Raw genomic sequence first — 13,671 nt, 5'->3', positions numbered from 1 at the left:
AGCTCCAGATAATTTGAGCAAAACGGATAAAGCCGCCATCAGGTGGCTTAAACAGCACCGCGACCTGGTGATAAAACAGGCGGACAAAGGGGGAAATGTGGTGATCATGTCGGGCGAGTTCTATACCAAGGAGGCTTACAGGCAACTAGGTAACAATGAGTTTTACGAAAAATTGGGGGGCAACCCCACCATTAAATATCAAACAACTCTTCGTTCATTGTTGAGACGAGGAGTTGAGAAAGGGTACATGACACAGAGATTGGCAGTGGACCTACTCCCCATGTCCTCCCGGAGTCCTGTGTGGTACCACCTTCCTAAACTACACAAGTCAGCGGAGAGCCCCCCGGGGAGACCCATTGTCTCGGGTTGTGGCTCCCTGACGGAACGTCTGTCCAGGTTCCTCGACCACCTGTTACGCCCTTTACTCGTGGGGGTGTTTCGTGGAGACCGGATTACCATCTGGCCACCATTGATGTGGAGAGTTTATACAGCAGGATCCCCCACGAGGAGGGACTGAAGGCGGTTCGGAGATTCCTGGACAGAACCAATAAGGACGAAGGATATAAAGACTTCCTTTGTGAATGCTTGGGCTTTATATTAAGGCATAATTCATTCATGTTTGATGGAAGATGGTGCCACTAAATATCCGGGACGGCCATGGGGACCTCTGTGGCATGTACCTATGCAGGCCTCTTCTTGGGAGCATGGGAAGAGGACTATGTGTCGAGCCCCAGGAACCCGTTCAGACAAAACATAAAAATTTGGGCCAGATATGTGGACGATGTGCTGGTCGTGTGGCAGGGAAGTGGGGAGGAGTTTGGCGCCTTCATGAGTTACCTCAATGATAATCAGGTGAACATGCGCTTTACATCAGAAATAAGCGACCAATCCATCAGTTTCTTGGATCTGAGGATTAGGCCCGATGGGGCCAATTTGACCTGTGAGGGGTACAGAAAGGCCACAGCTGTTAACTCCTTGCTCCACAGAGACAGCTTTCATCCTAGGCACGTCAAAACTTCCCTGCCATACGGCCAGTACCTGCGTCTGAGGCGGAACAATTCCAGCCTAGACACTTTTGACCTACAGGCGCAGGAGTTGTCTATGCTGCTGGGGGCAAGAAAGTATGACAGACGCTCCCTGGAGGAGGCCCGTGATAGGGCTAGAAAAGCAGACAGGAGTTCCCTCCTTTTAAGGAGCTCTGGAGACCGTAGGAAGCCAGACTCCATAACCCTCACTTTTGACTATACCCCAATGTCAAGAAAGTTGACTCAGATCGTTAAGAAGAATTGGGGGGTGGTGACATGAGATCCAGCATTGCAAAAGGTCTTCCCAAATCCCCCGAGGGTGGTGTTCAGGCGGGCCCCTACCTTGGGAGACACTCTAACTCGAAGTGAGTACCGCTCAGCCCCCATTCACAATTGGCTGACAGGTAGCCGCCCAAAGGGTAACCACAAATGTGGCAATTGTAGTTTCTGTGCGAACATGTGGGAGGGCACCAACTACCGCTTGGGTGGTCTACAATGGGAAGTGAGAGCCTTTATCACATGTCAAACCAGGTTTGTTTCCTATGTGGTGTTCTGTCCCTGTCTTTTCTACTACGTTGGGAAAACAACCCGCCCCCTCAAGAAGAGAGTGGGTGAACATTTTAAATCAATCAAGTCGGGCAAGGGCAGTCCCAGACTGATTGAACATGTAAGGGAAGTCCATGGTGGGAGGGCTAGGTGCTTGAGATTCGCGGGCCTCCTACACGTCACGAAGAGGGGGTGACCGTGACCGAGAGTTAACAAGACGAGAATCAAGGGTCATCCTACGCTCTGAAGCCATGGGCCCGTTGGGCCTGAATGATAGACTGGAGTTGGCCTGTTTCCTTGACCCCTAGATTCTCCATCACCCCCCGGCTTCCCCCCCTTAGGTATCCCTTAGATATTCCTGGCCTTCTTTTCTCTCCTTCTTTTCTCTTTTCCTCTCCCCTGGGATAGCACTCGTAGGGGACTGCTCCTGTTTGACCTCCCCCCTTTTTCCTCCTGGACTGCACCTGTTGGTCCACCGGGCTAGCCAGGTTATGCGGGAGGTGGAGTTGGCAGCTATGTACGAATATAAGCAAAAACAGAAGCATGATGTAACTGACACCGCTCATTCTATATTAGTAGGATCAAGAGCCAGAGGGGGCTCTGGAGAAGGACCGGTGTGGTCCGCAGATTCCCCCATGAGCTACCATTAGTGATCACTGGACCATGGTTCCAAAACAGCAGGCATTATGCCCCTGTTTGAAATTTAAAAATTTAAAATTCAAAAACTTAAAATGGATATATGGAGTGAGTGGAGTGCCCCTGGGGGTCAGTAACAAATGCAGACATCCACCTCCTATTGGATGGCCTGGCTTGTCCTGGTTGCCCTGGATACAGACCTCTGTCTGTACACTGCATGATAGGTGATACCGAGAGGCGGCCCCTGGTGCATGTAGGGGATCCGTTCTCAGGGCTCGAGGGAACTCCCTATGATCTGTCCCCCTTTGTCCCCTCCTTTTCCTTCCTTGTTTCTCCCTTTTCCCTTTTCTTGGTTCTTTTTGGGATACGTACCCTAATAGAACGAACCTATCTCACAATGAGGTGTGGGATTGGTTGAACCTTAGAGAGGCAGTAGTCTTTTTGTAAATAAAGGGAATGGATGGGTTGGCAGTCCTGAGAGGTGAATACACCTAATAGGTCATCCGAAATCGCACTGTTCCTCCTGGTCTCTCTTTTTTAATGGGGTTTCTGGGTAGTTTGGGGCTTTCTACCTTTTTAGGGGCAACACCATAAGAAATATGGTAATATAATAAAATAATGATTTTATGTATCACAATAAAGGTAGATTTAATGACTAATAGCGCTTTTAGGCAAACGTCAGTAAGTATCTATAGGTGTTGCATAGTGCACAGTAAGAGTGTTTCAAGGTAGTTGTATATGTTTACAATATTTACAAAAATGTGTATGTTTTCACAGCACTGACTATATTTTTCTTCCGAAGGGAAGATCGTAACACGTATTTATTACTTTTTATTCACGGTTATGTAAATCACAAGTGTTATTTTACTGGGCAGTGTTTGGATGCAGCCCTGTTTTGGTCACTGACGTGGTCTTTGCGCCGCTGGACGGCGAAGCCACGCCCCTTCACTCTCCGACCTTTCCCCATCACAATTCCACTCCAATGAGACGGCGCCGGGGGCGTGGCTTGAAGAGTTTACTCGGAAGCCGCCCGGCGCCGCCTATGCACGGACACGCACGTGAACAAGCGCCCGAGTGGCGTGAAACGGCTGTTGTGTCGTCCTATCTGTCCCTGGTCACCCTCCCTCAACCACCGCAGCACCTTCAGCAGTTCAGGTTTGACGTTATTTACGCATGTATGTCATAACTGTTTACCACAGGCTGTGTGAAGAAAATAAAACGGCAGTTCGAACAAGGAGACAGGTGCACAGTATCCTTTCTTTTACATGTGCTAATTGTATGTTGTGCCCTGCACTGACCCCACTTGCTGCACGCCTCCTGCTTTGGACTGTGAGCCTGTGTGAAGGTCCCTGCTCAAGGGTGGTGGAATTTGCTAGCAAGCACGCACATGCTAGGTGCTTTCTGAGTGGAGCCCTCAATTCCCCCAGAGTCAGCATTTGAGTGCCGGACTACGTCCGTTTACTACACCTCCATATCTAACCTATACTGGAGGCACCTACCTATCTAACCTATACTGGAGGCACCTACCTATCTAACCTATACTGGGGGCACCTACCTATTTAACCTATACTGGAGGCACCTACCTAGCTAACCTATACTGGGGGCAGCTATACTGGCTACCTATATTGGAGGCACCTACCCAGCAAACCAATGTTGGAGGCACCTACCTATCAAACCTATACTGGGACACCTACCTAGGTAACCTATACTGGGGACACCTACCTAGCTAACCTATACTGGGACACCTACCTAGCTAACCTATACTGGGTGCAACTATACTGGCTACCTATATGGGAGGCACCTACCTAGCTAACCTATATTGGGCCACCTCCTATCTAACCCATACTGGGGGCACCTAGCTATCTAATCTGTACTGGAGCAACTATACTGGCTACCTATATTGGAGGCAGCTACCTAGCTAACCTATACTGGTGCAACTATACTGACTACCTATACTGGGGACACCTATTCCTGACTCCACAATGCAGAATGTATAGCGAGGAATTAGGAAAGGTAAAGAAAAGAACCCTCAAAAAGAGAAAAAGAGAAGAGAGAGAAAATAATCCAAATAGCTTATTACATGTATCAATCTGGTTTGTGTTGAGTTTGCTTGAATACAAGTGGAGAGTAATTCATCTTTTATCTGAGTGAGTGATGTTGGGGGAGTGAAGGTGTGGCTAAGGGTGTTTTGAGCCCAAGGTGTTCTTCAAATCTCTGTTACCAGGTTGATAATTGTGGAACTATCTGTGCACCCCAGTTTTGTACAATCAAGTTCTTAACCACCAACAAGAAAAGTATATCAGGTCGGCGTTAAGATCAGATGTGGATACGGCCCATAAGTGCCACAGTTTCTGTTATTACTATCCTTACTTTAAAGCAGGGGTCTCAAACTCAATTTACCTGGGGGCCGCAGGAGGCAAAGTCAGGATGGGGCTGGGCCGCATAAGGAATTTCACAATTGTGGCGCATCGCCGCCTCTGCCCACCCCTCTCACTCTTCCTTCACAGAGAGAGGCAGGGAGAGGCAGCGATCCGTGCGGCGATTGACGTCAGGAGGGGCAGAGCTGAAGCTGAAAGCTCTGCCCCTTCCAAAAAATGCCGGCAGATTGCCCCCCGGGCGATTTGGGGGCTCTGCAGCCCTCGTTTAGCGGCGGGGATGCGGCGGATTACTTGGGAGCACTGAAGTGAACTATAAGGAAGCTTTTGCCGGCGAGGGCCACAAAATATTGTATTGAGGGCCGAAAATGGCCCGCGGGCCGTGAGTTTGAGACCCCTGCTTTAAAGGCTTTTGTTAAAAATGATTCGACCTCTGACCAAAGCCTCTGCAGTGGTGAGCAGGGCCATTGGATATGGGGTTATACCTAGCAGCTTGTTGGGCGCATTGCCAGCAGGCCGAGGATGGTGATCATCCAACTTTAAAGCAGGAAAAAGGGGTAGAATACCAGCGCATAATAATTTTATATTTGATTAGTAGAAGTGTATTTTTAGGGATTCGGGAACCAAATATATCGAAAGAGTTTTTTTTGGTAGAGTCACATAACGTAGCCTCCCTGGCGTTTAATTTCCCCAGGATTTCTGTGCAAAAAGTGGTTCAATTAATTTTCATAACCTTTTTTCCTGTAACTTGCCAAAATGTGTCAAGCAAGGGTGTAGTACACATTTTGAGTATAATGAAAGTGTCAAACCGAAAATGAAATCACAACTAAGTTTTAAAATTACTCCCCAAAAGCTAGCAATGATGCGCAGATTCGACCAAGAGACAGATCTCTGTGTAATCAAATTAGAGAGAGATCTGTCGGCTGCCCATACACTGCAGGGCAATTTGTGATACACTTCAGGTTGACATCTCTTAGGAATCGGCTGCGTGCACTGCAGCCCCCCCATGTATAAATGTACCCCCTCTGTGTGCATTTATACATTACCTGTCCTGTTTCGCCCACTTCACGGTGCCCATCCGTCTTCAGAATCCCCCGCAGGTTATTGTATTGAATTCAATAAGAAGAAGAAAAAAAGTTTGCCGCTAGGTGTTGATGACGCCGCGTGCCCCTGGCGACATCAACTCTGATCGCCGGGGAACAGGTTACTATTACAGGTACACAACAAGGGATCAGCATGCCAATGGTGAGTATAAGACGCCCCCCCTCCATGTCTCCCCCATGTACGTGATGCACATGATTAGCCCCACAGTATAGATCAGGCAGGTATGTGTCCCCAGTAAATATTAGACAGGTATGTGTCCCCAGAATAGTTTAGACAGGTAGCAGGGACGGATCTGGGGGAGGGGGGGGCGGGTCTCTTGCCCTAGGTGCAGCTTGGTCTAGATCCGTACCTGGCAGGTAGGCATGTGTCACTAGGGTTGCCACCCAGCCGGTATCTGGGCGGCCCTACCGTAAATTTCACTAAAAAGCCGGCGCCGGAATAAAAGTTTCACCGGCACGTTATCTGCCGGAAAATTAGCCCCAGGCTCCCTGCTGCTGAGTAACTTGGAGACAGATCTCCCTCCTCTCTTATTGGATTGGCTGGCCAGTCGCTGCCAGCCAATAACCAGTGAGGATGCTCAGGGAAGGAGGAGGAGCCGAGCAGACTGAGCGAGAGTCTGTGAGCCTTCCCTGAGCAGCGTGAGTGAGTCCTGAATTGTCTTCCAGGCATGTTGCAGCAGCGGCTGCCCAGCTCAGCCACAGCACAGGCTCTCACAGTCTGTGTGGAGAGAAAGAAACAGACATAGGTAGGGAGCAGTCAGAGCCAGCACATGATTACTGTGCTTCTTGTGTGAGCTGGAATGTGCAGGAAAGGACAGGCCTGCTACCGCTATCATGTCTGTGGTGTGTGCAGTATGATGAGTCAGCCCAGCCCCCCAGGCAGCAGCCAGTAATGATAAGAGTGGAGAGAGCTTCAGCAGTCCACTGTTCACAGCTGAAGTGCTGTGTTAGGAAGAAGGTACCAGAGTCAGAGTGACAGTTTCACACACACAGTATGTCTCTCTCTTCACCCCTTTCTCTCCCCTCTCTCTTCACCTCCTTCTCTCCTCTCTCTCTTCACCCCCCCTCTCTCTCTCTCTTCACCCCCCCCTCTCTCTCTCTCTCTCTCTCTCTCTTCATCCCCTCACTCTCTTTACCCCCTTCTCTCTCTCTCTCTCTCTCTCTCTCTCTTTACCCCTTTCTCTCTCTTCACCCCCCTCTCTTTCACCCCTCTCTCTTTCTCCCCCCTCTCTTCACCACCATCCCTCTCTCTCTTTCTTCACACCCCTCTCTCTGTTTCTTCACCCCCCCCTCTCTCTCTCTCTCTCCCCCCCTCTCTCTCTCCTTACCCCGTTCCCCCAACCTTCTATCAGCACCTATCCCCCCTTCCAGACTTTTAAGGTGGCCATACTTCAGGCAACTTGGTGGCCAATTGACCATCCAATTCGATTATTATAATCGAATTGGATGAAAATCGGTGCCACAAAGTGCATGCACGACAGACAAAGCGACCAATTTGGGGGGTAAAATAGGTTGTATCATTGATCACACATGCTGCAAGATATCAGGCCGAAATTGTTTGGTGAGGTGTACGGCGGCCGATTTCAGAATGAAAGACGAAACCCCTACCGCTGCCGGCGTAATGTAGTGTGCATTTATACATTACCTGTCCTCTAGCAGCCTTCCGTGCCGTGTCCGTCCATCTCTCCGGGTTCTAACAGCCACATCCACGTTGGCGGTGCATAGGCGGAGGCTGCTACAGGACAGGTAATGTATAAATGCACACAAGGTGGGGGGGGGGAGGGTCACATTTATACATTGGGGGCGGAGCGGACACGGCAGGCTCAGCTGATTCCCTGAAGATTTCATGCTGAAATCGGACAGGGAATCGGCCTGCAGTGTATGGGCAGCTACACCTAGAGACAAATTTATCTCTAATCAGATTCGATTAAAGATAAATTTGTCTCTGTCGAATCTGCTCATAATCTGCTGATGTATGGCTACCTTTAAAGTGCCCATAAATGATACAATTCTGCGGCTGCTCTTTTCTGTGGTAATCAGGCAGAAATGATCAGTCATACCCATTAATGGCCAAATTCCTTCTAGCCAATTCGTTGGGATCGATACGAAAATAGGTCGATTCCAATAATCTGATCGACTTGGCTACAAGTTATTTGGTCATTGATGGGGCAGGACCAGTTACATCCTATCGATTACTGCAGTGATTGGAAATGATCTATCGGTCGTGGAATTGTATAATTAATGGTCACCTGTAAAGTGTACCTGTAGGAAAAAAGTGCCCCAAGGGAGAACTTACCTTGGGAGGGAAAAGCCTCTGGATGTTAAAGAGGCTTCCCCCATCCTCCGCACTAGAGGGGATCCAGCACTGTGACCCCCCCCCAAGATCTCCTTGTTGGAATGTGTACTAGTTGCTTCCCGCTCAGGTTCAGGCAGCAATAGCCAAGCCTGATTGGGTCCAATCAGCTTTGCAGGCGCCTCATGCCTGCGCAGTAGAGCAGACCTGATCGAGCCCGGCTATTTTCGCTAGAGCCCAAGTGGAAAGCTGCTACTGCGCGCAGTGGCAACGGGGTCTCAACACTGTTTCAGGCTGGCTGAGGAGGATGGAGGAAGCCTCATTTAGGATTCAGCGGCTTCCCTTTCCCGATGTAAGTACCGACCAGGGGCAATTTTTAACCTTACCGGTGTTCTTTAAACTACTGGTATGAACATTTGTATTTATTTTTGTAATTTTTCTTGTGCTATTTTTGAAAAAGGGACGTAACTAACTCCTCCCACTTTTAGGCCACGACCCAGGCCACACCCCAAAGCCGGTATTTCCTCAGTCAAAAGGTGGCAACCCTATGTGTCACCCAGCATAGTTTAGGCAGGTAGGCAGGTATGTGTCCCCAGTTTAGTTTAGGCGCAGTGTGCATACCTCCTCCCTTCTCCCTTGTCTGTGCATTGAATCCCCCCTGCCTTTTCACCCTGTCTGTGTGGCATTCTCCTCCCTTCTTCCCCTTGTCTGCAGCCAGTTCTCTTTTGTGTAGCGATCCCTGGCACATTGAATCCCCACTGCCCTCTCACCCAGTCTGTGGCATTCTTCTTTCTTCTTTCCCATCTGCCTTCTGCAGCCAGCGTGTTCCCTTTTGTGCAGCGATCCCTGGCACTTTGTCCCCTGCCCTCCTCCCCTTCCCTCTGTGCAGCGATCCCTGGCCCTGCACTGTAAATACTTATTTACTCTGGAGCATGTCTGTCCCACGATCACACCTCATCTCTGCAGCTGCAGGGCCAGTCTTCTCTGTTCGGGACACAGTGATTCGGCTTGATGATGTCACCAAGCCGAGTCACTGTGTCCCGAACAGAGAAGACTGGCACTGCAGCTGCAGAGATGAGGTGTGATCGTGGGACAGACATGCTCCAGAGTAAATAAGTATTTACAGTGCAGGACCAGGGATCGCTACACAGAGGAAAGAGGGGGAGGGCGGGGGACAAAGTGCCAGGGATCGCTGCACAAAAAAAAGCAACACACTGGCAGCAGACAGGGGGAAGAAGGGAGGAGAATGCCACAGACGGGGTGAGAGCGCAGGGGAGATTCGATACATAGACGGGGGAGAAGGGAGGGGGTATGCATCTGCAGCTTCTCTTTTCTGCTGGCTCCCAATCACACAAGGGATTCCCCAGGATGGCTGAATGTCTGTTTTCACACTTTGGGTAGCGTAGATCGCTGCCCACAGTGTGCTGGCAGGCATCCAGCAGTCTTAGGGAATCCCTTGTAAGTAAAAAAAAGTGGTGTGGTGGAGGAGATAAGTTAGAAATCTCCCTGGCTGCAAGGACGAGTGTAGCTCGTCCTTACCACTTTCAGCATTTTTTTTACTGGACGAGTTACACTCGTGCTTACCGCTAGGGAGGTTTTTAAAGTTCATCCCCCCAGCAGGTTAAAGTTGTGTTTACTGACCAGTCAGTCACTGAGATAAACCAGAATTTTATAGAGAGATAATAGTAATATTAAAATGATAAGGGATGATAAGGGTTTGGTTTTTTAAGAAAGTGTTTTTTTTCATAACTATTGAGTTCAGCACTAAAGTGCCCCCATACGTCTTACTAGATAATTGGAGTGAATAAAATGGATACACTCCAGAGGGGGGGTCAGAGTGCTGGGAGCTCCCAAGAACATCACAGATCCAACTATCTGGACTTAGTCTGGCCCTGGCAAACCAGGAACGATCCAAACCCCGGCCAAATTTGGTATTATGGGCAACTGGACGCAGTGGACGGGAGGAAGTATAGTCTACACACAGATTGGGAACACATATAATGAGCAGACACAGCGCAAAAGGGGATATTTGGGCACATCAATCAGGGTATGAATCCCTCATCGTATTGAGCACAGGGGGATAACAGCAAATTGGCATAGTAGTGGATAATGGCAAATAGGATGTAAAATGGGAGATAGAGGCGGGCTTTCCGTTTTTTCCTAAGGAAGCCACTCTGTTGTTGACCTTATAAGTCTTCCATAATTCTGTCTGTTGGGTAATATTTTTGAGTACATTTTAACATCCATATTGATTATCGAAATTGATCTAAATTTGCTGCAGTGAAAACTATGGTTCCCTTCTTTAAGGGTTTATTGATATCATTGCTTAATTAGATAGATCTGAGAAAGCATTAGAGAAGAGATTATTATTCAGCAGAGTGCAGAAGGGAGCAGTTGCTTCCTTTCACCCAAATTGATCATACTACTTTTTATGGAGCTCCCGATCTCTCTGTGCATTTTTTCGGGTACAGATATACATCAGTACCCCACTTCTCCATCTTGATTATGTCACTGCCCATATATGGACATGGGCTGCCAGAATCCTTCTTGAGAAGGGAGGATTCTGGCAGTTAGCGGCAGTAGTGCAACAGATGTAGATGCTCGTTGTGGGGCTCTTCAGTCAAGTTGTTCTAGAGCAGGCATGTCCGAAGTCCAGCCTGGGGGCCAAATGCAGCTTGCCAAGCCAGAGCCGGATTAGGGCTAAATGGGGCCCTAAGCAAAGTAACTGATTTGGGCCCCCCATCATGTTGTAATAGAATCAGAAGATGCAGCTGCACAGCAACATGCCGCACACACCAGGGCAGCCGAGCTACTGGTTGCTAAGGGCAACAGCCAGTTTTCCTCTGTGGGTGCACAATGCAGGGAATAGCAGCGGCAAAATGCAGAGTGAGAGATGAATGGCTGGGACATTTGCACTCAGGGGCTGGGTCACCCCTGTGAAGAGGTCACCAGATATCACAGCAGCAGCACTTTCCCCCTGCATCTCCAGCCTGGCAATAGCAGAAAGCTCTGGACACCGCCAAACCGGAAGCCGTTCCCCAGACAGAATTACATAACCACCCCCACCACCGAACAACCGATTTCCTCCCAAACTAGACAGCCACCATGCAGCCTCTATCCCAGTGAATACGATAGTCCAGCAGAGAAGACAGCCGCAGCGGGGGATAATGACAGCACCAGATGACTCACATTCACCTATTGCGATCCAAGCAATAGAGGTCCCGTCACCCGGAGTCCATCTGTCTCCTCTAGAGTGCTGCCACTCTGTTACTACTGCTATTACTACTTCCTACTTCCTGTCTGATCAGAGAATCAGGAAGTTCAGAGCGAGCAGCTGCACTGTTGAAGAGACAGATGGGTTTCAGATGACGGGATCTCTATCGCTTGGATCATGGATAGGTGAGTGAGCGTTTGCCATCTGCTGCTATCATTCTTGCTGCAGCTGTGGTTCTCTGTGGGAAGGGAGGGAGGAGTGGGCAGCGGCAGAGCGCACAGTAGCAGGAGTGGGACCTAGGAGGAGAGCCTGGCTCTGAAGACAATCAGCAGCGCACGGCATCATTTGACAAGACAAGACAAATAACATTTATATCGTGCTTTTCTCCTGGCGGACTCAAAGCGCCAGAGCTGCAGCCACTAGGACGCGCCCTATTGGCAGTAGCAGTGTTAGAGAGACTTGCCTAAGGTCTCCTACTGAATAGGTGCTGGCTTACTGAACAGGCAGAGACGAGATTTAAACCTTGGTCTCCTGTGTCAGAGGCAGAGCCCTTAAAGGGACTCCGAGCAGTGCCTTTGGGTATGCCTTTAAGCATACCCACAACTAATTAATTACATCCTTACACCTACCAGCATGATGTTTCTAATATCTTTGCAATGATAGATAAACTGCCACCCTACGCCTTTTATTTTTCACAATTTTCGCGATCGAAATTGCCGCGGCCGCGATTTTGATCGTGAAAATAGTGAAAACTAAAAGGCATAGGGTGGCGGTTTATATATCATTGGAAAGAGGAGAAAGACAGCTTTAAAATGATATGCATCTTTCCATAGTTACTGCACTGCTCAGAGTCCCTTTAACCATTATACCATCCAGCCACCCCTGACAGGATGGCGAGGGCTGGTTTATGTGCTGATGGGGCCCCTTTGACTCTGAATGGGGCCCCAACCGACTGCTTTTGTTGCCTGTGCCAAGCCTTTTCTGGTGGCCCCCGAAGCTCTCTAGAGGTGTTAATTCCAAGTGGCTTGCAGGCTGTAGCTGTAGTACCGCATGCAGAGGCCACCTTGTATTGCCACTTTGCTTCCCCATTTGCTCATCTGTAGGTTATCAGCCACCACTGTAGCAGTAGCAGCCACTGATTAGCAGCCACCACTAGGCCAGCAACAGTATCAGCTACTGATTAGCAGCTGCCACTTTGGCAGTAGCACTATGCCTGCATACTGAAAGGGACATTCTTACTGCACACGTTATGTGAGTTATTTCCTGTGGAAATGTATTATTTGACAAAATGTCACAGGCATAGTGTACTGAATGTCAATCAGAAGAAAAACCAAACACTCTCAAGAATGGTGATATGACCATTGGCCTAAAAGGTTGGGGTACCCCGTTCTAGTAGAGGGTATTGGTGTGGAATTATTAATTAAAGCAGTGGCATAGCAATAAGGGATGCAGAGGTTATGACCGCACCAGAGCTCTTAGACCAGAGGTGCCCACTATGGCCCCTCCTTCATCTATCTTAATAGCTTTTCATTGGTGCTATGCTGGTAATAAACCCCTCTATATGTGTGCATTGAATAGTGGTAGTCCATACCACAAACTGTATCCCTACTCTACACCTTTCTCACACTGCAGCAGTCCTTGGTAGGTTTTGGTGCTCCATATGAATAGAACACTTGGGGCCCCATATAAAATTGTCACCGGGCCCCAAGCTGCTTGGTTGTGCCACTCAGTTAGAGGTTAGTATTTGAATTTGGTTTAGAATAATAAAGGGGTTTTTTGTTTTTTGTTTTTTACTGTCTTTTTGAGCCATTTGTGGAAATGGGTAAAGGGCACACAAGTACCCCTGCACCCATTTCACCTAAAGGAGCTGAATGAATGGGAGCCCCTATGATCTTACAGTGCACTTCCAGATTCCACCTAAGCTCTCCCTTGGCCTACACCCACAGGAGAGGGAGTAGTAGCCTCCACCTTCTCCTGGTTACTGGAGGAGGGTTTAGCACCCTGTCCATGAAGTGTACGAAGGTTTTGAACTTTGGGTGACAAAAGGTAAAAAATCTTTCGGGGGGGGGGGGGGGGGAGTTGAGGAGCTGGCCACATTATTTTTTTTTTAAATGTAGACAGTGGATATTAGTGTTGAGGCTGTGCAGCAATCCTCGGTAAAAGCATTGAGAATAAGCCTGGGGTTTCTTGTTGGTCATTAGTTTACTGATCAACAGGGAAATCTGGCACAGAATTTACTGCTTTTGCTGGTGGGCTATGTATAGCTCTATGTAAGCATATATTATCTGTCATTTAATGGAAGTTAAAAAAATATTTGTAATTTTAAAATACATTTTCTCCTACCACCTTTTCGTAAATGTTTGAATCCATTTTTTCTCAAAAACGACAAGGTCTTTATTATTCTCCCTAATACCTAGCAAATGCGGTAAAAAGAGCATGTACGGGAGAATTGCTATTCACTCACCTCTTAAACCACAAG

Source organism: Hyperolius riggenbachi, chromosome 1 (genome assembly GCF_040937935.1).
Source record: "Hyperolius riggenbachi isolate aHypRig1 chromosome 1, aHypRig1.pri, whole genome shotgun sequence".
Classification (NCBI taxonomy): Eukaryota; Metazoa; Chordata; class Amphibia; order Anura; family Hyperoliidae; genus Hyperolius; species Hyperolius riggenbachi.
This window is presented reverse-complemented; position numbering follows the sequence as displayed.